Here is a 25,539-nt window from a genome sequence, read left to right on the forward strand (position 1 = left end):
TATCTTCTAAGTTTAGCTGATTCTAATATTTTAATTCTACATTATTATTATACCAGTGATATTTGTCTTCTGATACAAAAGTTATTCTTGTCTGCACTTAGTTTTATGCTCATTTTTAAATGAAATGGCTTACATAGTAGTAAGTGTGACTATTATAACTTGAGTCTTGTATTTTGCTTATCATGCTAAATTAGTCACGTCTTGTGTTTCTGTGAAAGCAGAGTGTCTCAGATGGGGCCCTTGGCTTTTGCTAGTGAGGTTATGAGCCGGAGAAAAATGCAATTGATAAAATGAAGGGCAGGAGCCTTGAAACTGGTCACCAGAGCCAGAGCTTGGGAGTTGCTCTAATAGGGCCTGACACAAAGCTTGCTGAAATCTGAAGGAGGATTCATGGTCACTTTCAATGAGACCTTTCATGTTTATCTCAACATTAGTTGCCGAATTTAGTATTTCCCTGATATCCATTAGGTCATCATTGCCAGAGTCACTAGATCCAGCTCATTCTTCCTGGCTATGAAGGTGTAAACGGGGAGATATTTGACACCAATGAGCCCTACTGCAGTTGTACTATTCCCTTCTGGGCATTGGCACATACAAACCATCACGGTCTCGTTGTACACCACTAGCACTGTGGCTGCTCTCTGTCCTCCCTGTAGATTATAAAGAGATGAAGTGGGGGAGTCTGTTTACTAGTATGCTTGGGAGTCCATATGTAGTAGTCATACAAATACATAACTTGGAAATCGTTGTTACCTTCTGACCTACCAAATTAGTCAGTTCCTATCCCATTTAGTATTGATTTCCTTCTTCAAGAAGGAAATCTGAAAGGTGCAGGAGCAGGCCATCCCTATGTGCCAAAAGACTAGCCAGTGGGGAAGAAGACCGGCCTGGTTGAACAGAGGGCTTTGGCTGAACAGAGGCAACTCAGGAGGACTACAAAGATGTCGTGAGGTTATGCAGGGAGAAAATTAGAAGGGCCAAAGCCCAACTAGAACTTAATCTGGCTACTGCCATAAAAGACCATTAAAAATGTTTCTATTAGCAACATTAGCAACAAAAGGAGGGCTAAGGAGAATCTCCATCCTTTACTGGATGCAGGGAGAAACATAGTGAAAAAGGATGAGAAAAAGGCTGAGGTACTTAACGCCTTTTTTGCCTCAGTCTTTAAGAGGAAAATCAGTTTTTCTCTGGGTACCCAGCCTCCTCAGCTGGAAGACAGGGGTGGGGAGCAGAATGAAGCTCTTGGAAATGGTTAGCAACCTGCTACACCACTTAGACACACACCATTCTATGGGGCCGGATAGGATCCACCCAAGTGTACTGACAGAGCTGGCAGAAGTGCTCACCAAGCCACTTTCAATCCTTTACCAGCAGTCCTGGCTAACCAAGGAGGTCCCAGTTGACTGGAGGTTTGCAAATGTGATGCCCATCTACAAGAAGGGCCAGAAGGAGGATCCAGGGAACTACAGGCCTGTCAATCTGACCTTGGTGCCAGGGAAGGTTAGGGAGCAGATCATCTTGAGTGCCATCACGTGGCATGTACAGGACAACTAGGTGATCAGGCCCAGTCAGCATGGTAAGGCAGGTCCTGCTTGACTAACCTGATCTCCTTCTATGACAAGGTGACCTGCTTAGTGGATGAGGGGAAGGCTGTGAATGTTATCTACCTAGACTCTACCTAGACTTTAGTAAAGCCTTTGACACGGTTTCCCACAGCATTCTCCTGGAGAAACTGGCTGCTCATGGCTTGGACGGGTGTACGCTTCACTGGGTAAAAAACCGGGTGGCTGGCTGGGCCCAAATTGTTGTGATGAATGGAGTTAGAGCCAGTTGGCATTTGGTCACAAGTGGTGTTCCCCAGGGCTCTGTGTTGGGGCCAGTTCTGTTTAATATCTTTATCAATGATCTAGATGAGGGGATCCAGTGCACCCTCAGCAAGTTTGCAGATGACACCAAGTTGTGTGGGAGTGTTGATCTGCTTGAGGGGAGGAAGGCCCTACAGAGAGACCTGGACAGGCTGGATCGATGGGCCGAGGTCAATTGTATGAGGTTCAACAAGGCTAAGTGCAAGGTCCTGCCCTTGGGCCACAAGAACCCCATGCAATGCTACAGGCTTGGGGAAGCTGGAAAGCTGCCCAGTAGAGAAGGACCTGGGAGTGTTGGTCAACAGCTGCCTGAATATGAGCCAGCAGTGTGCCCAGGTGGCCAAGAAGGCCAATGGCATCCTGGCTTGTATCAGAAATAGCGTGGCCAGCAGGACTAGGGAAGTGATCGTGCCCCTGTACTCAGCACTGGTGAGGCCGCACCTCGAATACTGTGTTCAGTTTTGGGCCCCTCACTGCAAGGGAGACATCGAGGTGCTGGAGCGTGTCCAGACAAGGGCAACAAGGCTGGTGAAGGGTCTAGAGCACAAGTCTGATGAGGAGCGGCTGAGGGAACTGGGATTGTTTAGCCTGGAGAAAAGGAGGCTGAGGGGAGACCTTATTGCTCTCTACACCTACCTGAAAGGAGGTTGTAGAGAGGTGGGGGTCGGTCTCTTCTCCCGGGTAACAAGTGATAGGACGAGAGGAAATGGCCTCAAGTTGCACCAGGGGAGGTTTAGACTGGATATTAGGAAATTTTACTTCACTGAAAGGATTATCAAGCATTGGAACAGGCTGCCCAGGGAAGTGGTTGAGTCACCATCCCTGGAGGTACTTAAAAGATGTGTAGATGTGGTGCTTAGGGACATGGTGTAGTGGTGGACTTGGCAGTGTTACGTTAACGGTTGGACTCGATGATCTTAAAGGTCTTTTCCAACCTAAATGATTCTATGATGATATCAGATGTTCAGCCTGCCAGGCAATAATGGGGAAAACTCATGTTCTTGGGAGGAAAGCTGGTTGTTTACAGGGAGCAGTTAGAGATGGAATGTAGCCTGTGTTCCCACCCCGTGTGCTCTGACTGTTGCTGTTGTGGGTGCCTGTTGGTACGACAGATGGAAGTTAAGGGTTCTGCCATCTATATCATAAGCTTGATGAGGTAATAAGCAGAAATAGCCTCTTACTAATTTAAATTTTTCCTTGGTTTATTTTATGTGTCTCTTGTATCTCAGAAAGAAAACTAAGCAAAACTTACTTTGTAGGCACTAAGGGTTTTACTGACCCTGTCATGTCACCCGTTTTTTTTTCTTTTTCGGGGGGATTAGGATTTCTAGTAACCTTTGCATAAGTGGCAGGGCTTTGGCTAGAGCTGACAGCCATGGAGTATGAGGAAGGGTGAGGTAGTGCTCCTGTTGGATAGAAGTTCAAGTTTAAGGTTAAGGATGTCAGAAAGGATGACATTAAATATATGCAGGGGATTCAGGAAGAACTGTGTAATGCAAAGAGTAGTAAATGCTAGGGAGGAGTTAAGAGGCAAAGACAAGTAAGTAGCTGGTTTGAATGAGATTAAGATACCACAGCATTTTATGGACACACACAGAGGAAGGGTTTAACAGATGGTGACCAAACAGGAAATTTTACTGAATAGACATGGAAGAAAGAGGTTAGTCACACCAGGTGATCTTTTCCTGTCCCACAAGGCATTACTCTCTTTTCTAAGCTGTTTCTGAGAATACAGAAGGAAAATTGGTAAACTGTGATTAGCAAGGTGTAGGTTTTTGATCTGTATGGACCTGCTTACACACAGGAAGCTACATTAAAAGCCCAGGACCAAGCTCGCTAAGTCAAAGCCCAAATGCTGACTTTCCTTACCTTTATGGTAGGTAGTGCTAGCTTTATTAGTTCATGAGTATTATTATAGTATTTCTTTTTTCACAAGATCCTGGCCATTTTCAGGGCCCAGAATATATGATGTTTGCATTTTAGTAGCTTATTTTCCTTATTTAAACATGACACGTTTATTTAGTACGTGCTTTTCAAACTTTGCTTTGAAGACCGAATGACTAATTTACCCAGGAGGCTATTCAGTTTTTCAAACATTAATGAAATTGCTTTCACCTTTATGAAGTGAATGACTAGGATTATCCCCATTATAGAGATTACTAGTTGAGGTACAGAGTGTTAAAAAGTAATCTCTAAGCTTTGCATGCACAATTCAAGATGCAAAGACCTTATTTTTTACCCTCTTTAGCTTTCAATACCGTGTTTGTCTTCAGACACAACTCCCATTGATTTTGGGCACAAATGAAGATTTCAGCAAATAAGATTTTGAGATCTCAGATAATGAATCTAGAAGTGAAAGATGTGCTATGAAAAAGGATCTCTTCAAAGTTTGATTTAATTTTACTTTGCTAAGGAACTCAGTGGTGGTTGGGGATAGAATCCAGTTTTCCAAAGCAAATTCAGATTCATTAATCAATAATTGTTCATTTAATTTTTTCCAATACCCTTTTAAAAAACTTTTTCCAACTTCAGCAAGAAATGAAGTTGCAACTTCTATAGCTAGTCTAGTGGACAAGAATATTCTCAAAGCACAACCCAGGTGTTTTAAGGAAGAGAAATACAGATCGTCGAATTAAAAAAATATTCAAATGCATATGCATAGGAGGAATTAAATAGGTTTGTATGGGCAGTCTTTATCCCAGTGCTAAACGACCTCTGAAGGCCTGGTTTTGTAAGCCTGAAAGATTTCACCAGCACCATTTTTTGTATGTCATTTCTTTCTGATATGTCATGTAATCTCTGATTTTTCTACTTTTTCTCTAGTGGCATCCTGAGATAAGAGAAATTCTTTAAGCCTACTTCACCCATGGTCAATCTGTAATCTGCTTGTCATGTTTATATCCATCACACAGGACTCTGCTAACTACGTTAACACTGTAGCTGATGGCGGTAGTAAATTTTCTCTCTCTGCAGCAGGTGAGTGAAAGGTGCTGTCGCCAAAGCAGCATAAAGCGGAGAAGTGGTAATGTTTGAGGAATCTTTAATTCCATGCGAGGGCCGTGAAATGGTGGGAACTTAGTAGTTTCTTTTGCCCACGTCCTGTGAATTGCTGCCTCCTTTCTGACCTCTCCAGTTCCTGTCCCATCTCGCCACCTCCTTAGGTCTTTTTACCCCAGTTTAATTCTCTCTGTCTATCCTATCCCAAGACTTCCTCCTCATCTTTCTCCCACAAAATGAACGCCACTTATGTACATACCCGTCAAGTGGGTTAACTGCACGTTCACAGCATGATTGCATTTGCTCTAGCTCTCCTTTGGAATATTCTCTGATGTGGATCTTCCTCTTTGTCTTCCATGTTTTCATGGTCAACAAAATATTTAACAAAGTTGGCATTGATAGATAGCACCCTTAGAAACACTCTGTCCAGGCTACTCCTCTCAGAGCCATGTGTTAGGCTTTGCCAGATGCTGGCAGATCTTACTGTCTTTTGCTCTTGGCTCATGTTTTCAAGGCTGTCACATCAACTGTCATGACTTTGTTTTTTAAATGAAATAGTAAATTGAAAAGAACAAGGAGCTAGCATGAAGGATGTGCCAGCCTGCTGTTTTTCATGTGCTGGCCCAGAGTCCTGCCTGCATACAAGGAGCTAAAGAATTGCGGGGGGGAAAAGAGGGGCTTATTCATAACAGTAAATTTGAGAAACCCTTTTTCTTTCTTTTCAGTGCTGAGATGACAGAATGCCAGTTCTCTGTGTGGATGGTTTGAATCTCTTTGTTTTAGTTGTATTGCACTGTACATTTTGCTCCAGGTGCTGTGAACTTTCATATCAGTAAATTATAACTGAACTAAAGGTATTAATGCTTTAGATAGTCCTCGAAAACTAAGGATTTTTGGAAACTATTGTCAGAACAAAATGGTCTTTTTTTTTCTTATTTAGGATCTGTAAGTAGGTGTTTCTTGATAATTTGTTTCTCTTTGTTTCACTTTGATCTTTCTTAGTAATTCATTTTTTAGATCTGCATTGAAGTATATTAGTGTAATAAGTATAAAGACTTTAATAACTAACACAGGCCCTTGGGGCAGGAACTTGCCTTATCAGTTTTGTAAAGCTTTGTGCATATTTACAATGGTACAGAAAGAATTATTGATGGTAATACTATAAATTGTTTCTTAATAAATTTATATGGAAAGGTTGTGCTAGAAAGGCTGAAGAGAGAGGAGCAACAAAGATGAACAGGCTTAGAAGGTGATGTTATAAAACCCTTCTACAAAGCACTTTATTGAATGGAAAGTAAGTGAATTTACTGTGCTGCTTCTAGGTAGGATAGAACTATAGTTAGGGACAAAGAAATTGTGACTTTTTATGTTTAAGTTCATCCTGTTGTCCTTCAGATCTACTCTGTCCCTGCCTGTGCTGTTTCAGAGGTATAGTGGTAAATTAAAAGGGAGTAATTCAGCTGTGCTTGTGTTCATTATCTGTAAGAGTGAATAAACACTGTATTGCTGAAGTCAGAAGTAGGTGGACTACTTTTATTCTTCTTGTGCCACAGCCTTGACTATAGCACCAGGTAATTGTGCCTGTCATGACTTAGACAGTCATTTGCCAGCAGTTCCCCGAAAATCGCAGAGACTAGTATTCAAACCTTCTTCACCACCTGACCTGGTGCACCTCTTTTTTTCCTCTTCTGACTGAAATGAAATTGCAGTAAGTGATTAAGTAGAAAAGAAATCTTTTATTCTGCTGAGATATTTTGACAGGTATAGCCTTTCTCTTTTTGGTAACATAATTATGATTTGGTTTCATAAAATATATTGTTGAAATGAACATATTTATTTAAAATGCTTCAATTTTTATTAAATTTATTTTTTGATAGGGAATACTTCTGTGAAAAACAATCATACTAAATATGGTATTATTTTATAACTGCTTTGCATTGGTCATTTGTATATCTGCTTTTCACAGAGGCATGCCAAGATTTATCAGTAAATTTCTATGTTTAAAAAATGTTAGCAGAGAAAATTGCATAGCATTTTACATATGAAGCTCATTGCAATCTCTGTAGATTTTTACCTCCTTCCCTTTGTAGAGGGGAAAAAAAAAACCCCAAATAAAATACTTGGGATTAAGAATTTTTTTGAAAGTTTCTACTTTCTCTCTGGCTTTTCAGGTGAAGATACCCATGAGGAAGAAAGTAGAAACTCTGCAATGCAAAGTATCAAGCATTCTTCGGGTTTCCAGTATTCCAGAAGAAATAGGAACTATTTGCCATTTGCACTACATGTCAAAAGACTGGTGTATCTTATTGCTCTTGCTTGTGATAAATTTTTTCATTGCTTTGTTTCCTAGTAAGTTCAAGGGGGCTTGAGGTATCTATTCCTTTGTTTTGAAGTAGCCAGTTCTCTGAAAAATCAGTTTGAGGTGAGTGCCTTTACATCTCCAGAGAATTTCGGTGGACTAAGGCCACTTTCCTGATATACTTAGGGTTGCATATTAAATTAAACTGAAATTCATGTCCCGTTAGAATATGGAAACTATTAGGTCGTCTGTGAATGTTTTAAAATCAGTGAAGCCATATATTTCTGACTTCTGCTTTTATGCACCCAAACCTTTCACACCAGGGAATTGCCAATACTGTCTGAGTTTGTTCCATAAAAACAGTTCAGGTGCTCAATAATGTAGAGAGCAAAAGCCTCTGGGAATCATTTTGCTGCTGGGCACGATTGCAAACCTTTTCCTTCTCCTTCCAAACACCCACTAGTCAGGTAACTGAGATGTACTATTATTGATCTGCAGATGTACCACTGGGCTAGTCACTTGTCATACAAAATGTGTCAAAATTTGCACATCAGTTGCAGCAGTTACTTCAAAAATCATACTTCTCTATGAAAATAAAACAGAAAATCACACACCACTTAAACACCTCAGCAATAATTCTGTTGCTTCAGGCACCTGAGCTGTAATAACTGTTGGCATTTTCATTCCAAACCTATTTTTTGAGAAATTTAAGAGAGTACTGTCAAGTCATGCCATTTTGAAACAACTGTAGCATGCATGAATGGGACAGAAAGCTGGCAATTAGGCCAGTCAGCTGACCGTTGCTTGCTTTCCACTTGCACTTGTAATCCTGCTTCTCTCTTCTGCTCTGTTAACGTAATTTTGCAAGGTACAGTGTTTTTTTTTTCTCAGCTGCATACCTAAAATTGTTTTAGAAATCTGCTTTGGCATAAATGTATTGTATCCCACTACATGCCCAAATCTAAATCAAGATATGATTGTTTCTTGTGGTTTGGAGATACGTCATTGATTTATTTTATTTAATTGGTTCTATTGAAATTCACTCTTCAGCAATACAATTCTCAGGCTGAAGTCACCCCACTTTGCTTCCTGAAAATTTCTAGTGGAAACATCATCTTGCTCTAATGTAAAGATGCCTATTTTTTTCACCCTCTAAAATTTCTTTGGTGTGGCATGCGAAATTTCACTTGGAAGATAACTTAGTTTAAATTCTTAGATAAAGCAAATGTTTTATTATTTCTTGTTCTAAGATATTAGGTGACCTAAAAATCTTCAAATACTTCATATTTATTTTAGATCGCTGTTTCATCAGTGCCATAAAAATACTTCTTTTTTCATTTGTAATTACAAGCTGTTGCAAGATTTCAGACATTTCTCAGAGGAACTATTTTGGCTACTAGGTATCTGGAATACTAGATAAAGCACAAAAGATAAATGAAATATTTGCACAGAAAAGTATTGTTGATGTGCACCCTACAAATCAAAAGGAAGTCTCTTGAGTCTTATTGTAATTAGAGTTCAGGTTTCCTGAAACTAATGCAGTGGTTGTTTTGTTAGGAATACAGATTCTATTGGAATAACTAATTTACTTCTACATATGTTGAACCTAAATCAAGCTAATCCTACCGAAAAATCTTTTGAATGCAATGGTGGCCCAACCTATCACCTGACAGAAAAGCTTTACTGATAGTAATGGGTGGGTTGTTGCGTTTGTAACAAACGAGAGATTTACACTGAGATGCTAATGTTGAGTTACATCAATACTCAAGGCTGCAGAATGTGGACAGAGGATGCATGCTGACTGGAAAAGAGAGCTCTTTCAGCATAACCTCTGACTTGATATCCTTTCTTCTTTTAGTCTGGTTTCCTAAGGAATAAGGTTTTTTTTGTCTGTGACTATATGTCATTCCCTCCTCTTCTGTCAGTGTATTAATCTTCCCTTGTAAATTCTGAATCTGTGGGTCAATGACCATCAAATCTGAAGTGTTCTTAAAGAGACTGAAGTCCTGTAAGCTTTTTGAAAACAGGAAACAAAGCCTAATAACACTGTCACTAAGGACTAGTCAGTAAGCTCCAAACTCCAAGTAAACACCAAGTAAGAACTTGGAGTAAGCTCCAAGGGAGGGATGCTCAAATCTTGAGAGACAGATTAATTTTTGGCCGAGCTTTGTTGGCTCTGCTGCTCCCAGAACTGCTTGCTTAACTCTGCTGCTCCCATCTTCTGAGGGACTTTGCATCACTGAGCAGCTGCAGGGGTAGAATTCTGTCCCTTTCTCCCCTCTCCCCCCCCCGCCCCGTTCCCTTTGTTTCTTTTTTTTCTCCATAAAAGAAGCTAGCAAAGTCTAGCCAGGTATGGTCCCCTCTTTCACATTTTATGCTCTGGAACTTTGGCCATGAAGTGCTTTATCGATGCTTGGAGGAAGTGACAAGGAAACTGGAGGCCCAAATGCTCAAAATGGCATGCATGGACATAACTGTGAGACTAAATTACCTGTGTGGAATTGCGGTGATTTCATGGGAAATTGTCTGCTAAACAGTTTTCAAAATTTGGGTCTGTACCAAGCAATTCATATGGTAAATCTTTTTATGCTTTCACCTTAATATATTTAGCCAGATTAACATTTAAACAATGCTTTTCTTAAGTGAAAAAAATTGTCTGTTCATGCACCTGTACAGCCTGTGCTTTCCGAATGCACAGCTCTAGGTGTCAGCAGGAATTCCCTCAGGTGGGCTTGATTCACGGGATCGGGGACTGACCTTGGAAGGGAATCTGAGAGTACAGATTATTGCCATGCTTCTTCTCACAAAGTACTTCCACACGGTAGTTTTCTGTCATAGCTCTGTAACATAATCCTTTATTTGCCCAGTTTACTATGGTGAGTTTTTCTCCTACCATGCAAATGCACTTTCTAAGCTATACGTTAGTATGTGTGGCTGTCCTGCTGTCTTGGGAGAGAGAAATTCCCATTTTAGTTTGTCCATACAAAACCACAATCTGAATGCAATATATTAAAATACAGAGAGTAAATACAGAAAGATTCCATTATTGAGTACATGGAGACAAGACCTCTGCTAGCATTAACTGTATTTATCTCAATAGACTTACACTACCCAGGAACTCACACCCAGATTCTCTCCTAAAGCATGTGTTTAGATCTTAGTTTCTTTTTCTGAGTGACAGCTTTCACTGACTGATGCAACCTGCATCCCATTAAAACTCTGAATTTAATAGTCACAGTCCTTTGCCTAGCGACTAATGGCAAAATTTTATGAAAATGTCTCTCGTGACTTGCTGCAGAGTTGCATGTTCATGTAGCTGGCTCTGAGAACTGGCTGTGTATTGAGAGAGAACTCAAATATCCAGATCCCATGCTGGTGAAGGATGAGTTTGTTACGGAAATGATGCCATTACAGTACTTACTGGGGAGGGGAATGATTGCTGCTTTGTTCGTAGTGTGCCCCACGTTGGCTGATTAAACCACAAATGAAATGCCACATTGTCAGGCCCATATTGCATGACACACTATGAGAATCACAGAGTGGATAACTGTGGGTTAGTTTTGTTCCATTACTGACTTTAGTAGGAGAATGGGTTCCGATTATGCCATTTTCTGTTTTTGTTATCGTCTGCACTCTGAAACTGAATTATCAAGCCCTGGTGTGCTTGTAAGAATTTTGTCTTCTCAACATCTTTTTTCAGTCTTTTGGTTGCTTGGCTGACCTTGTTTTTATGTTAGTGGGGTTATTGATGGGAGTAGCCAATGAAATGGGTAGTGAACATGGGAAGCATTTTCAGAATGAGTTATTAAACTCCTGCCAGAGCTTGCATTTGTTATAATTATCACAAAACTGTTATGTGGCCCCATAAACTTGCATGGTGATTTATAAACTTAGGCTAATTTTGCTAATGCATATGTGTGAATTTTTTACTTGTATGAAGGAAGTTATACCTATGCTTGCTATAGATAAAATGGGTTCCTTATGCCAAGCTATTCAGAAGGTATTTATTTAGACTGGAATTGTGGTGCTGGGGATAAAACCCAAACTAGCTTAGTCACATTTCTAAAGTCTCAGTGAAGTTTACTTGTGAAAATGGTAATGGTCTAATCCTGCAGGGTTCTGAATCCTTTTCATGCTTTTTAATACCAGTGGGAAAACAAGATAGTTGTCTTGTGCAGTGGAGTCTAAAGCAAGAAATACAAAACTGGGCCTACGGAAAGCTTTTTTCCTGTTTTCTTAGCATGTTAGCTAGGAGCAATAGCAACAGAAGGTCTTTACCTTGTAGTGGCAGATGGTTGGATGCTACATGTCTCTATTGTTTAAAATTCTTGCATCTTTTCCAGCTTCTGGAGTTCAGCTAGAACAGCTCTTAGTAGCCTAGTTTGATTAGATTTTGGTTACATTTGATTAACAGTTACAGTTTGATTTTTTTCATTAAATTAGATTTGATGTTCTTAACTTAAATCCTTGAGTTTCCAGATGTTTGCTCAAGGCCAGGACCTGTGCTGGAGGTGAAGGAGGCTGAGTGACTGTGATTATCAGGTGTCCAAGCTGCCTGTGCCCAGCTGAGAGTCTGAATGTAGTGGGGAAATTGGGTTAAAAGGGAGCGAGCACCTCATTAGTTGCTTTCCTCCCTCCTTGAAACACAGGCAGTCCTGGTTTTGGCAAATGTAGTAATCCCAGTTGCTAAGTGTGCTAATTACTCAGCACTGCTTGTCAGCACATTAACAATTCAAAAGACTTGCGTGAAAATAATATTCTAAGAATGAGTTTAGAGCCTATGTCCTGTCTGCACCAAGCACCAACAAGTGTCTGAGGTAACATGGTGCTTTAAATATGCTTGAATCATTCCCAGACCTGGATTAAATGTCGTGTATTCAAACATCAAAATGAGAATCATATACCGCATCCGGATATAAACAGGAAAGTTACTTTCCAGTAGAGTAGAAATAGCGTAGTATAAAAGACCATTTTAGGTTACAACTTTGAATAAACTGACCTGAACCAATTTCACTTTTCTCACAAGGGCACTTTTAACTTCAGCGACAGGCATGAGCAGATGTATATTTTCTGGATAAGGAAAAATGTGAATTCATCATTAATACACTTGGTTTTGCAGATTATTACAGCTTTAGGAACACAATAAGTTGCCTACAACAGTTTTGACTACACCATGCCAAAATAATTTGTGTCTTCTGAAAAGGATATGGTTTTATTCAAGTTATTTTTCAAACTCTACTTGGAAAGATTGTATATATTTATGAGAGGCTCTGCTTAAATCATATGAAGGGAATTTTCAGGAAAATAGCTCCATAAATCTTGGGAAATGCAAAACTAACAGACATATGAAGGATCTGTATTTAGAAAAGAATCTCCCAGTGGGTTGCTCTCAGCAGAAAATGAAAAGGTCTTTTTTGCATTCAGTTGAACTATTAGTGCATTTTTTGCTGATATAAGCAGTTGTACAGGTACGGCCACTGTCACAGTCCCAGATCTAAGTGCTGCAAATTAGCAAGGTTTTAACTTTGCTCCAAATATCATGCTAGCTCATTTTCATTATGAAAAAGGTGGGGGGAGGAGAATGGGACAAAGCACCTATTGGCAAAGCACATTATAATTGTTTAAGCAGGCCCCACAAGTCATGCATTTCAATTATTTGTTCAAAGCTGCCTGCAATTAAGAGTTGCAAACAAGGTTTTTGAATGCAAAGTCAGACAATTAAAATGTTTCATGAGTGCCTTAGAGAGAGAAGTTCTGAATTAGCACTTTGAATACACAAGACCTCTTGTTTTCTAATCTCCTTTCCCTTTTACTCTGTGAAAGAGAGAGGAGATGTATATTTTTCCTAGAATTTTTCTTTTCTTTAAGCCCGGCTGATCCTAGGGAAGATTGAATCATCCTAGTCTTTGACTTGTACATTTGAATGTCTTCTGCTCCTTGAGAGATCATCCTTCTTGCCTCATAATGGTCCAGGTGCAAAAAACTTTGCCCACGTCTGGCTTGTTCTCGAAGGGGGGTCGTAAATCACTTTAAGCATCTCTCCTCCCTCTTGTGCACTGCCCCCCCTCAATGTTCTTCCTTCCCCTTTGAAGAGGCAGAACTATTTTAGCTTGATTTGTGGCACTCGGGCACTTAGAGTGCAACCCCTATGCTCGGTAAGCTAACAGACAAGATGTGGGAAGCAGCGATGCATTGGCTTGTTAATGGGAGTTCTGTGGATGTTGGTATTATATCTGTTGGTGGTGATCAGATCACAGCTGCTCCCAGGGGAAGGCCTAACTTCTTTCTCTTTAACCCTGAAAAACAGACTTAACTTCCCTACTCCTTTCAGGAGAACAGTGCTGCTCAGGGTTGGTTTTTTTCTTGCTAATGCCATTTGAATGCTGGCTGTTTGCATTTAGAACTTGCAGTTTGGGAGTTTGTAAGGCTGCTTTTTTTTTTTTTTTTTTTTTCTTTATATGCTGAGAAGTCCACTGCTTGACAGGACAAAAGCATTTGACAAGCTTTCCCCCTTCACTTCTCTGGTAGTGTCTGTCATACTGTCATAGAATCATTTTTAATGGTAATCTTTTTGATGCAAAGCAGTGCAAACCGCTGCATAGTATTAGATGCATTTTGTTTTGTGTAGGTAAAGGTGAGAACCTTTATCAATTTAAAAAACCAACCGTATATGGAACTGTAAAAGAAAACATCAGGTTAACTAATGACTCTGTAAGAAAAGCAAAGACTACACAGCTTGTGATATGACACACAAATTCAACTGTCATTGAACTTTCCTGTGATTTGCTGGCTCGTCTAAAGTCTTAATCTCTTAGAAAAGGATCATACCAAGTGTATTAGTAAAAGCAAAATATTTCACTGGTTAATTAAATAATCATTTTTTTTGCTGTGAGACCAGTGATATCCAAGGGCATTTGATCTCACTGAGTAGACTAAATGGCAACCTATGGAATTTCTTTCTAAATGCAGCATGGTATGAGGGTGAGAGGCTGTACTGGCTTGTTTGGAGTCTTTCTGCTCATGGGGTTGAGCATTCATGGAGAGTTTTCAAAGGCAGGGATTAGTGAGTTGCAGCAAAAGGAAGCAAACTGTGTGCATGCCTGGAGTCTGTCCTGTTGCTACTAGATCACTTGGACTGAACGGTCTGGCAATGTGTGTCAACTTGCATGACCTTAAATATGCTGGGTTTAGCTAAAGCGCTTTCCAACAGCAGTGTGGGTGTCTGAGAGGAGATGGGATGAGACCTCAATGGCAGGGATAGATTATCCCTTATCTCCCCATTGTGAGATTTCTTGCTCCGTGCTTTAAAGCAGCTGAGGTTGGCCTGTTGTGTGGACAAGTAGAGTCCAACCTGCCCTGGCAACTCTAAGTTCCTACAAGCTGTCGGTTAATGACAGTTAATGCCTTCAGTGTGTGTTGTTTCTCTTTAGGGTTTTAATCATTTAAGCTTTATTCAAGCAAAATTTTGGCTGCTGTGAAAGTTTTGCCTCACTAAGAAATACAGGAACTGGATGTGACCCTAATATCTAAATACTAGTTAGGAAGGACTAATGTCTACTAATATGATTTTTACACTTTTTTTTCCCAAAAAAATATTGTGGCAATATACTTGGAGTCCCCAGTTTGCACATCAGTGTTCTGTGTATGTATGTCAGCTCAGAGTGAATTTCAGAGATGTGTGTTTATGAGGGGAAGTATCTGCTGGTATGAAATGCCTTTAGTTTACTTGCATAAATAGAAATTTCTCATATCTTTAAAAGAGAACCTATATACAAATCCAGGATTTTACACTAGAGCACATCAGAAATAAAAAGGGACTTCCTCTCCCCCCATATTGTGAGACTTGACATGCAAAGAGTGTGTATGTGTAAAACCTGCTAGAAAACATCTGATGGCATTAAGGTGGGAGCAAGCTGTCTTTCCTCTGTCTGCATGTGAGTGTACCTACCCACCTTTCCTTAGCAACGCCGCTGAAAATGGATATCCTGCACCAAGAGTTTCATTTTGAAGCACAAGCCTAGTAAAAATCAGTTATATTTGTATGATAAGCTTGGACCACTGGCAAATGACAAACAATAAGTTGACAGAATGTATGATTTTTGTCACTTTTCAAGTTTCAGGGATCATTCATTTTATTAGTGTTAACACTGCTACTTCCTTTTCCCTAAAGACTTCGGAGTTTGAGAGGACAGGATGCAGGTCTCAGTTTCATTCTTTTTTACCCATAGAGTGAAGAAGTGATGTTGCGTGGAAAAATTCAGCATGAGTAGTAGCTTTAGAAAAGGCACAATACCATCACAGTTTGGGATGATAAGATGGACGGATATTCAGTGGCTGGGGATGGAGACATAGTTATGTTGAAACCTTTGCTAATTTTACATCTCACAAAAGGCTGATAGATGGGGTGCTCTGGCCTTTGTTATGCAGGAGGCCAGGCAGGAGCTCTGCAGAAGTTCCTCCTATCTTCAGCATTTACAGATCTGTAAATATATTCAATATTCCAAAGAAACTTGGGTAGAAATACTACAAAATTAGTACAGCTCCCATTTCCTTGGGAGCAAATTTTAGGAGGTAAGACAGGACCTGTGCTCCAGGCTTGTGTGGGACTGTAGAGGTCAAGCTTTGGCAGTCTCATTTTCCTTCCGACATAGTTATGCTTTGTAGCTTAGGGCATGCCACTTACTGCTGTTCCTCCAGTCCCCCAGCTGGTACTACAGCTGATACATACCTCTTCGGGCTGGTGGGAGGTTTAACTGATGTCTGTGAAGTGTCTGTAAACATATTGGAGTTTCCATGAAATGGTTTGCGAGCTGTTGTTTATTTTTTCATTTTCATGGATATGTTGCTTTTAATATTTTTAACCTTTATTTCAACTTTATAAAAATATTTTTTACCGTTGTTTCAGGAAACAATTTCTAGACCTTTCAGTTAGAAGGCTAGAGACACAGTGACTTTGACCTAAGTTTATGTATGAAATTTCAGGCCAGATTCTAAATTATACAAAAGGAAGAAACAACCTTGGAAAAACAAGTAATGCAATAGAATGTGGGGAACAGGGGCTGAACCTGTGGAGCAAGACTTGTAGTTTACAAGTCATCTGGGGAGTGGGGTGAGCAGGGGAGAAGAGGGGACCATGGAAGGCATTTGGAACAATGTACTTATAAAAACTCAGCCTTTAAACTACAAAATGTTGCAATCTGGTCATCTGTGACAAGGGATGGTAGCAGACTGTGGCGGACAGGATATTTACAGTACAAGATTTTGCTTCAATTTTATTCCCAGTGAGATAGGTGGGACTTTTTATTGTTGAAACAATAAAAGTATTGGGTTTAGCATTTGATGGCTGATAATGAAGGCTTCTGTCCTCTTCTAAAATGTGGACATAGTGTTTGTAAATGAGTCGATAGGCTAAGGTACAGAAATATCTGTTCCATGGTTTATTATTAAACTGAGAAAAATTATTTACTTAAATTAAGGACTAAAATAGATTTTAAAGAAGTCCAAACCACAGTACCAGCTGGGAAAAAACTAATTCTCTAAGAATTTAACAAATTAATGATAAATAATAAAGTTTGGGATTTTTTTGTGGGTTTTTTTTTCCAAATAAAATAGCAAGATATGATCTTTGGGTTGAGAAGCCATCTCTTTGGGAATGTGAACTGTATATTGCAGGTTCTTAAGGAAATTAAGGAAAATTCATAAATGTTAATGATTGTTTAAAATTACATTTCCTTTCTTCTCTTTTTGTCAACCAACTACTTGATGTTCTAATTTTAAAATTTTGGGAAAAAACCACAATTCTTCTATTGTTTTGACTAGCTTTAATATTCAGTATTCGTATCAATGTTAAAAACGTAACTGCAAATAGCAATAAACATTTTCAGATTTGGAGGATGTAAAATATAAAAGGTAAGGTTGACAGGACAGAACTGATTTAAGGGCATTCACTAAAATCAGCACAAGAGCGCATATATATGTATACATATGTATACGTATTATCTTGGGACTAATCCATTTGTGCTAGAAATAGTTATATGATAACCTAATTTTTGTGACACTACAGTTTGTGTTTTGCATTGCTGGAGGAGGAACTGAGAGTATGTAACAAGGTAGTTTATTACTCAACCTTAGCAGTAGCAAAGATTATTCTGCTGCTTAGGGTTCTGGGATAGAGAAAGCAGAGAAAAAAAGGAAGAGCGGGGTTCCAGTGGGGTTGCCAAAGCAGAGTGAGGGCTACTGTTACAGTTATCTATGAGTATTCCTTTGCTTCAGGTATTGGAGTGTGCTACTGCATCAGTGTTGGCTCAGGTGGGGAGTTAGCCTTTCAAGAAAGAGCAGCGCGAGGCATACAGTGAGACAGGACAGAAAATGTTCCTTATCCTGCAGATGAGGCTGTGTCCCTGGTCTAGGTTTGGTTTTATTGGGGCTTTTTTGTTTTGTTTTATTTTTGTTTCCCTGCAGTTAAACAACAAACAGTTCCAAGATTAATGATTCTTGCTATTATTTGAAGACTAAGGGGCCAAGACACTACGTCTTTCTTAGACTGGCTACCGAGCAAGTATTAAAACTTCTTGGATACTGCTGAGAACAGCAGAGATTTCCTCCTGAATGGTGTGTATTTTAAGGACAGGTAGAAGTCATGAAGGGAAACTGAAGTCAACCATTATTTGTGATGCGGGGAGTTAGTAATTGTTACTGGAATACTTGTACTCAACATCATTTGCAGCTGCCCACCACTTCACATTTTCTCTAACGCCAGAGGTTTTTTGGCTCTCTTAAAGTACAACTGCTTTTTCTTTATTAAATAAACTATAAAGTGGGAAGTTTTGTGACTGAGTTCCGAGAGAGTAGTTGCAGACACAGCTGGCTGGTGATGAGCCGTGTCTAAAATACCAGGTCCTGCCAATTTGCAGCATGTGCACATTTTTCAAATGCTCTTTTTGTTCAACAGCAATATCAAACATTAGAGCCATCATGCTTTTGCAGCAAACTTTGACCCCTTAAAGACAGTATCGTATCTTGGGGAACAATGTCACTGTGGCAAGCAGGAGTTCCCCAGGAGCTGGCAAGGTGCCTCTCCATGAAGTCCAGCATCTTTTCTGGTAGGATAGAGTACTATCAGTTAAACACAGGAAATCCTTACTAGAGTTTCAAGCAAAAGCAGTAGTACTTTTTCTTCAGCGTGTCAGTAGCAGCTGCAGAAATTAAGAGAATTGGCAAAAGATTTAAATCTGCATATCAAGTTCCTAGCAAAACTTTAATTGGCCTCAAAGTTACTTGGACATTGTCTCTACTGTGCATCTGGTGCCAGGAAGAAAGTTTTTGTCCATGAATGAAGACAGTGCAAGCTCCTTCAACTACCCAGGCCAAAGAAATGTCTAAAGGACACCAGCTAATTTTGCCACTGATGTCTTAATAACTTCAACTAAGAAGATGAAATTATAGCGTGGACAATAATAGGGTGAAGGGCTGGTTTCCAGAATGTGGAGCTTAGCAATACTGAACCTGTCATCCAGCCCTTCAGTCAGGCTCCATCAATAATCTTATCACATATAATATTTTTGCTAGGCATTTTTGTCTGCCAGGGATACAAATCTAGTGGCCTAAATTCCTCTCAGTGCAGAGAACCTAAGCGAGCACAACTCCTCCAGCCTCATCCCAGAGAGGACTGAATTTCAATCAGAAGACAGTTCTGCATTAATCTGGAATGAAAAACATGATTAGTAGATTAATCACCCTCAGCAGGAGAGTATCTGCAGTTCTCTGCCTGGGTTAGAGTAGTTTATATTCTGTGGGTTGGCATTATTCAGTTGAATCTCTCCCTTTATGCTGTGCTTCATCTCCTCTGCAGCCTGCACTGTCCAACTTCTGTGCTGAGTCTCTCTTCTTCTACTAGAGAGCACTATTGCTGCTAGGTAGTTGGGCCAGAAAAAAGGCATTAATTCTATACCCTCACACCTTTCCATAGCAATGCCATGTTCAGTTCCAATACAGTAATTAGAAGTAATTCTGGTCAGCACCCACGATCCCACTCAGCTCTTGAGAACTTCATAACACTGTGCAAACATTAACTAATTAATCCCTCCAGAAGAGATGGAAGGGTAGGTGGGAGTTTTAACTGTCAGCAAGGGAGTACTTCTAAGGCACTGCTCTCTGTCAACAGCTCCTGACCTAGCCCATGCTGTCTGGGTGGCTAATCAGGCAGATTGGTGGTATCCAGAACAGTTAATCACCTGGGACAGCTGCCTGCTTTCCCTACCACCCTTTTGTTGCTCCAGTAAAATGGGATTATTCGAGTATTGTTTTCAAATGTATGGGGCTGTGAATTTCTAGTGTGACAAGAATGACTGTCTTAAAATTGGTAGGCTTTTCTTTGAAAGGCAGTGAGTATAAATCTGGCCTTTTTTTTGCATGCAGCACTCCCCCCAGAGGCCCCTGATCTCCCACCTTCAGGGAAGGGGTTCAGCCGAACTTGGCAGCACCAATGCAGACACGTGTACCGCTTATCCAGTGCCACAGAGAGGGCAACACTGCAAGAGCCCCGAGAGGTTTTCCAGTTGTGAGCACACACATCAGTTAAAGCTGGCTGCTCTGCAGGGCTTTCATTTTATTTTTCTTCAAGGCGCAAAGCACTGACTCTTTGGGGTTTTTTGTTGTTTCTTGTTTTTTTGCTTTACGTGTCATTGTGTTCGTAGGAAAGTATCGGCTCCTAGGTAAGCATTGATAGGCTATTGAGAGAGCTTTCAAAGCTCTGCTAGTGCTGTGAGTTTTTGCACTTGAGTAAGGCTTTCCTCACCTTGTAAAAGGGAAGTAGCACATTCAGTGGTGAACTTTGCAAATAACAGGGCCAAATGCCGAGGAGCAGCTGCACCTTTAGGTGCCTTTGTCCTGTTAGCAGACCTAGAGGAGAAAACCATGAAAGTCTCACTTATCTGTTTATCTAGCTTGCAGCAGTCTGATGCCTTCTGCCACCTTTACTGATAATGGTCCCTTTGAAGTTGAGTACAAGTGTGAATTTATGGTTTTGTAAAGACTGGATTCCAGAACAGGTCATAAATTACCTTGTTAGACAAAGGCTTCTGGGGAAACAATATTGCCTTACAATCCCTCACTGTGTCATTATCCTGATGCATTTCTAGCATGGCAAATAGTTGACCAGAATGATATGCTGGCTGGTTCTCCAGTCACGCTTTGAAATTGTTTGTGTAAACTCTTCTAGCAAGAAAAGCAAGTTACGGAGCTATAGTAAATTCTCATCATCACTCTTAAAATGAATCTTGAGTCCAGGTGATGGTTAATATTGTGCAGCCAAAGAAAATGAGGATCTTTATTTGCTTGAAATAACATTTGTTTAATTTGCTGTTGTTTCTTCTTAAAAAGAAAAGCATTTTGAAATGCCAAATGCCTATTTCAGGCCTTCTCAGGATGTGAGAGTAAAGAGCAAAATGATGCAGGAGAATGAGTGAATACGTATCTTAGCTATGCATGAATGGGCCGGATCCTGGAGATTACCTGCTTTAGGAAGAGAAGAGGCCTGATCTGCTCCTCAGTAAAGCTCTAAGCCAGGTAGCGAGGCATTACACAATCAGGAGTTCTGTGTTCAAAACAAATGGCTATCATTGATACTCTTTTGCTTTACTGGACTCAAGCAAAAAGTGAGTTTGCATTTGGAGTGGAAAGCAGGTGGGTTTTTTGTAATAAGGAGGGATGCTTAAAATAGTTTATAGTGTATATTTGCATGTCATACTGAAGTTTCTCTAGCAAAAAAACCAGTTGCTTTCCTTGGGAAATGTTGATCTTCTGGTGGAGGGAGACAGGAAACCAGAAGCATCATCATGATGCCCATGGGATTTGTAGCATAGCTGCCTCATGCCCCTCTCTGGTCTGCTAGCCAGCTTCCTCAGGAAGACCTCATCCCCTATGATTTATCACAGGGGAGACTCCTGAGCGACCCTGGCGGCGGCGGGTAATATGAAGTCTAATTGGCCATACAATGGGGAAGATGCTGTCTTGAAAAGTTGCCAGATATACAGTTGTTTTTGAAAGTCCCCCTTAGCTGTGTAATTATGTTTTTACCACCTTAAAAAAACCCAAAAAAAACAAAAAACACCAAAAAAACCCAACCCAACAACAACAAAAAACCTGACTCCTGGCTTCTTCACTAAAGAATTTCAGGGTTCCAAACCAGACACAGAGACCCCTGCCCCTTCAAGTATTTGGATTTCATACTTGCTGTATCACTGTCCCTCATGATCTGAGCTTCCCAGGGTAGTTGTGGTTCTAAATTAAGTTGTTTGTTAAATATGTTTGGATGCACTTGTCTGTAGCATAGCATAAAGTGATTCCTTCAAGAGAAAATTAAACTGCATCGTCTCCTAATCATAGTATTTTTATTTTAGGTTCTATTTCTTTAGCTTACATTCATATATCTATATTTATTTGTAAATATTTATACCTATATGTCTAAAGAAACTGATTCATTTATGTTCCTGTCTTAGGCCAAAACAGAATTTAGGACCATCTTGCAATTCAGGTGGGGTTTGGAGCTTTCTTTGTTTTCTGAAGTGCACATTGCTCTCTCACTGTCAAAGAGCTAAAGAGCAGGCATGCTGGAATCCTCTGTTTAGAAAGTGCTAAAGATTTTGTATGAGGATTTTCAACTGCCTTGTAACACAGGTTTGCTCTGTTCCCTCTTCCTTGAGTCCGCAGTGCTGGTAGGATTCTCTTGTCATCTGTTACTAAACAAGCAGCAAAAAAAAAGGTTGGAAATTAAGTTTAGTTCATCCATTATAAAATACATGCTTAATTTTACTATTCCATCTTTCCTTCCTAATTCTGTTGGCTTGCTTATAGACTGTAAGCTCACTGGAAATGGTGGCTGCACTAAACTGAGGGCTGCTAGACTCCATTTCTGGCTGTCATCTCTATGAGCTGTTAATAAGTAAGTAAAAAGAAATGGCTGAGCCTTTTCTGGACAACTCTTCTTACTGAGGGTTGAAAAGGAACTGCAGTGTGAAAGGAAAAACAAATAGACAAATAATGGAATAATCACTGATACAGACATCTGTGAAAACACTGTGTATATCTGTTCCAGTAAATTCCTATTGAATTATTCTCACTCACTGGATAATAGGTGGCTGTTCAGCATAAAAAGCTTTCAAAGTCTTTCTGAGGCGTTGCATTGGATTGCTCCTATGTGCCAACATTTTGTGATGTCCCAGAATAAGATACGTCTTGATGTATGAGACAGGGTAAGAAATTTGGAAATAAGAGATTAGATCAATTCACTTTGACAGTTTGGTTTCTGTCCAATCCATACAGATTTTGACAGATAACTAGCAGGGCAGATACAGTACGTTTGAGGAGCAAAGGCTCTTATAACCTGTGGACAGCTAGTTTGCCATAAAAAGCAGAATACACTGTTAAAAGAAACTGCAAAAAGTTAGACTGCTAGAACTTTGACAGTTCTGAAGAGACAGATCATAGAAAAAAGTTGAATTGGCTTTAAGGCAGGACCTAACAAATGGTTATGCAGTTGTACAGTATGTGGGATGAAGTGGTAGCCTTGTTATTTTATCTAAGGAAAGGCATACTATTCAGAAACAGCGTAGGAGACTGTTGTCATTAGAACAATTAGAACAGGGTGACACAATTGAAATGCAAAAATACTAGTAAACCTCGTATTGAAATGTTTGTTTCCTTCAGCAAAGGTTCAAAAGATCCTTAAATGCCGGACCTGTGGAATCATTTGCTATTAGTTTTTCTCTTGAATGCATTTTCTTAATTGTATTTTCTTATTTATCTGACAGTAATATTGTAATCCATGGTACACAAAATAAAGATCACAAAGAAAGTATTTGAGGCATTATAATGTGATTCACAATTCTGACTCAACAAGTCTTCTGTCTTTAGAGTCTCTCCAGTGTGAGAGACGAGGGTGGAAACCACTGCTTAATAACAGGTAACTGAAATCCAACTGCTACGGTCATCCAGAGGAATCAGCAGAGTCACTTTTCAGCTCTGCATGGCTTTCAACATTTTATCTTCTTGTAATATGGGAGAGGGTGTGTTGTGGGTATAAATGGTTTTATTTTTCTTTGTGTTCCTCCTGTTTTCAAAGGAAGGCCTACGTTCACAAAGCAGGTTGTCCTGTTGATGTCATTAGTCACACAAATGTAGTAGGTCTTAGTTTGTATTAAGTTAGGGGGAAAAGTGGTGACATATTTTCAGTGAAAGACTTCTGGAAATAACTTAGGTCTTCTAGCATGACCTTAAAAATAAAATACAATTGCACCAAATTGAGACTCAAATTTTGCAAATGATTGTGATAGCAAAGTGTTGGGGTTTTTTTAAATATATATAATTTTTATTTTTGTGACTTATTTCCTCGCTACCGTTAAAGGGACAGTCTTGTTTACAGTAGATAAACATGGATTCTATTAATCATCAATTTGATGAAGAATTTTTTAAATCTGATCTGTTATAGCCATTATGTAAAAGTTAAGCAAAACTGATGATTGCTGCTTCTACTCTGTGTGCTGCAAGTCCACAGAACTGTTGCACAGGCATAGACAGGGCAATTACAAGAAGAAAAGGAAAGAATAAAATTATTGAGACTGTATATGCCAGGCAACACAAGAGATTGTGCAGGCTCCTTTAATTGGGAAGCAGCATTGTTGATTTGTTAGAGCAGAGGAGAATCAGATCTCTGAGCTAATATTCTGCTCAATTAAGTTCAAACTGTAGACAGGCCTATCTAGAAAATGGCCCCAGTAACTGTGACATACCTCAAGGGGAGGGAGGCAGGCTTAACTGATGTTCAGAAGGCACTTTAAAGGGTTCATCAAGGGAGCTGTGTGGGCCTTCTATGCTGTGTTAGTGTCGACGAATAGTTAAAGTTTTTACCCTAAAATTATTGTTCTTCAAATTTACTGTGTGCTAATGACAGGCTTAATTTTTTTTCTAAGTGCTGCTGTGTTGTTTGAGCTTGCAGATCACTGCAGGTATTAAGAAGGTAAAACTGAGGTCAAGTCAAGTGTTATTACGGTTTGACAATATTTTTGCTAGAAAGTTAGGGAACTTCTAGTATGCCGTTCAGATTTTTGTATGATAAATGTTAGTAATAATGAAACTGAACAGCCGAAGCCATGTAGCCTTGTCAATACATGCCAGACACATATCGTTTGGTTTATTACAGATACAGTCTTTGATCTTTCTTTATGTTTGAAGACTTGATTAGGCCCATCTTGTTTAAAGACATAGCACATGAAAGCTGGGAATTGGTTCTTTAATAGCAAAGCTCTTGAGAAAGAGCTCCTCAAATTAAAGAGTAGAAAACACTTCCTAAGGGCTGTGCAAACCTTCCCACACTCAGTATGAAACATGTTGGCAGATGTTTCTGTGCTAAAATGGTCTTTCTTCACCAGTCTTTCAGTGGTGCTCAGAATTCTGGATTTGGCTTTCGAAGAGTTGCTTTCTGAGCCAACCTAAACAAGCCTCTCTGTGTACCAAAGGGTCAGGTGATTGTGCGTATGCTTGAATGTTCATGCAGGGGAAGGACATGTGCCGGTGTAACAGACTAGACCATGAGTCTTAAGAGCTACATTGAAAAATCTTGTTGTACATACTTGCCCCTTAAGTCTCTATTAGTGTGTATGATTTGAATTCAAAACTTGTCAGCGCTTGGACATGGTTATCTGGGTTAGAGAAGGAGCAACGTAGCTCCAAGTGTTTCTCCTCTGTGAGTGTAGGCCAGCGCTGGCAAAACATAGGAACAGGAACAGTGATCCTCCTACCTGCACTTGGTGCATGTGCAAGATTTTGTTGGTGAATACTGAACAGCAGGCCACGTTAAGATGTGATATAATGCTGTTCCCAACTATTCCATTTATTTAACATTAACTGCATTTCCTTTTTCAGTCCAGGTCTTTCCAGTATTAGACAGAAATAAGTTTATGCATGGAAGAAGAAATAATGATTAGCCTGAAAATATCATTTCTGTATCAAGAAAAGAAGGGCTTGATTATCACACTTTTGCATTGTTACTCTTCCTGTTGCTTGGTTACCGGGTCATACAGAAAACTACATTCTGTTCAGAATGTAAGTTAATTACCAGCTATTCCTAAATCAGCAATTAAAACCTCACCTCCAGATTTCCTATATGTTTTACATTCTGTAAGTAGCAGCAGAAGGGAAAAACTATTTTATTTGTGTTCCTCACCCTGCCAAGAAAGTGGGCTGAAGATAATGGTCAACCTTGCCCAAAGCAGTTCTTACAGTACTCTTGGATAAACATTTTCTAGCCAGCTGCCTGTGAAATACAGTTTTAGAATAGCTTCCTTTGGAACTAGCCAAGAGCTTTCCTGCCTCATTTGTCCT

The sequence above is a fragment of the Mycteria americana genome, chromosome 6 (genome assembly GCF_035582795.1).
Source record: "Mycteria americana isolate JAX WOST 10 ecotype Jacksonville Zoo and Gardens chromosome 6, USCA_MyAme_1.0, whole genome shotgun sequence".
Taxonomy (NCBI): Eukaryota; Metazoa; Chordata; class Aves; order Ciconiiformes; family Ciconiidae; genus Mycteria; species Mycteria americana.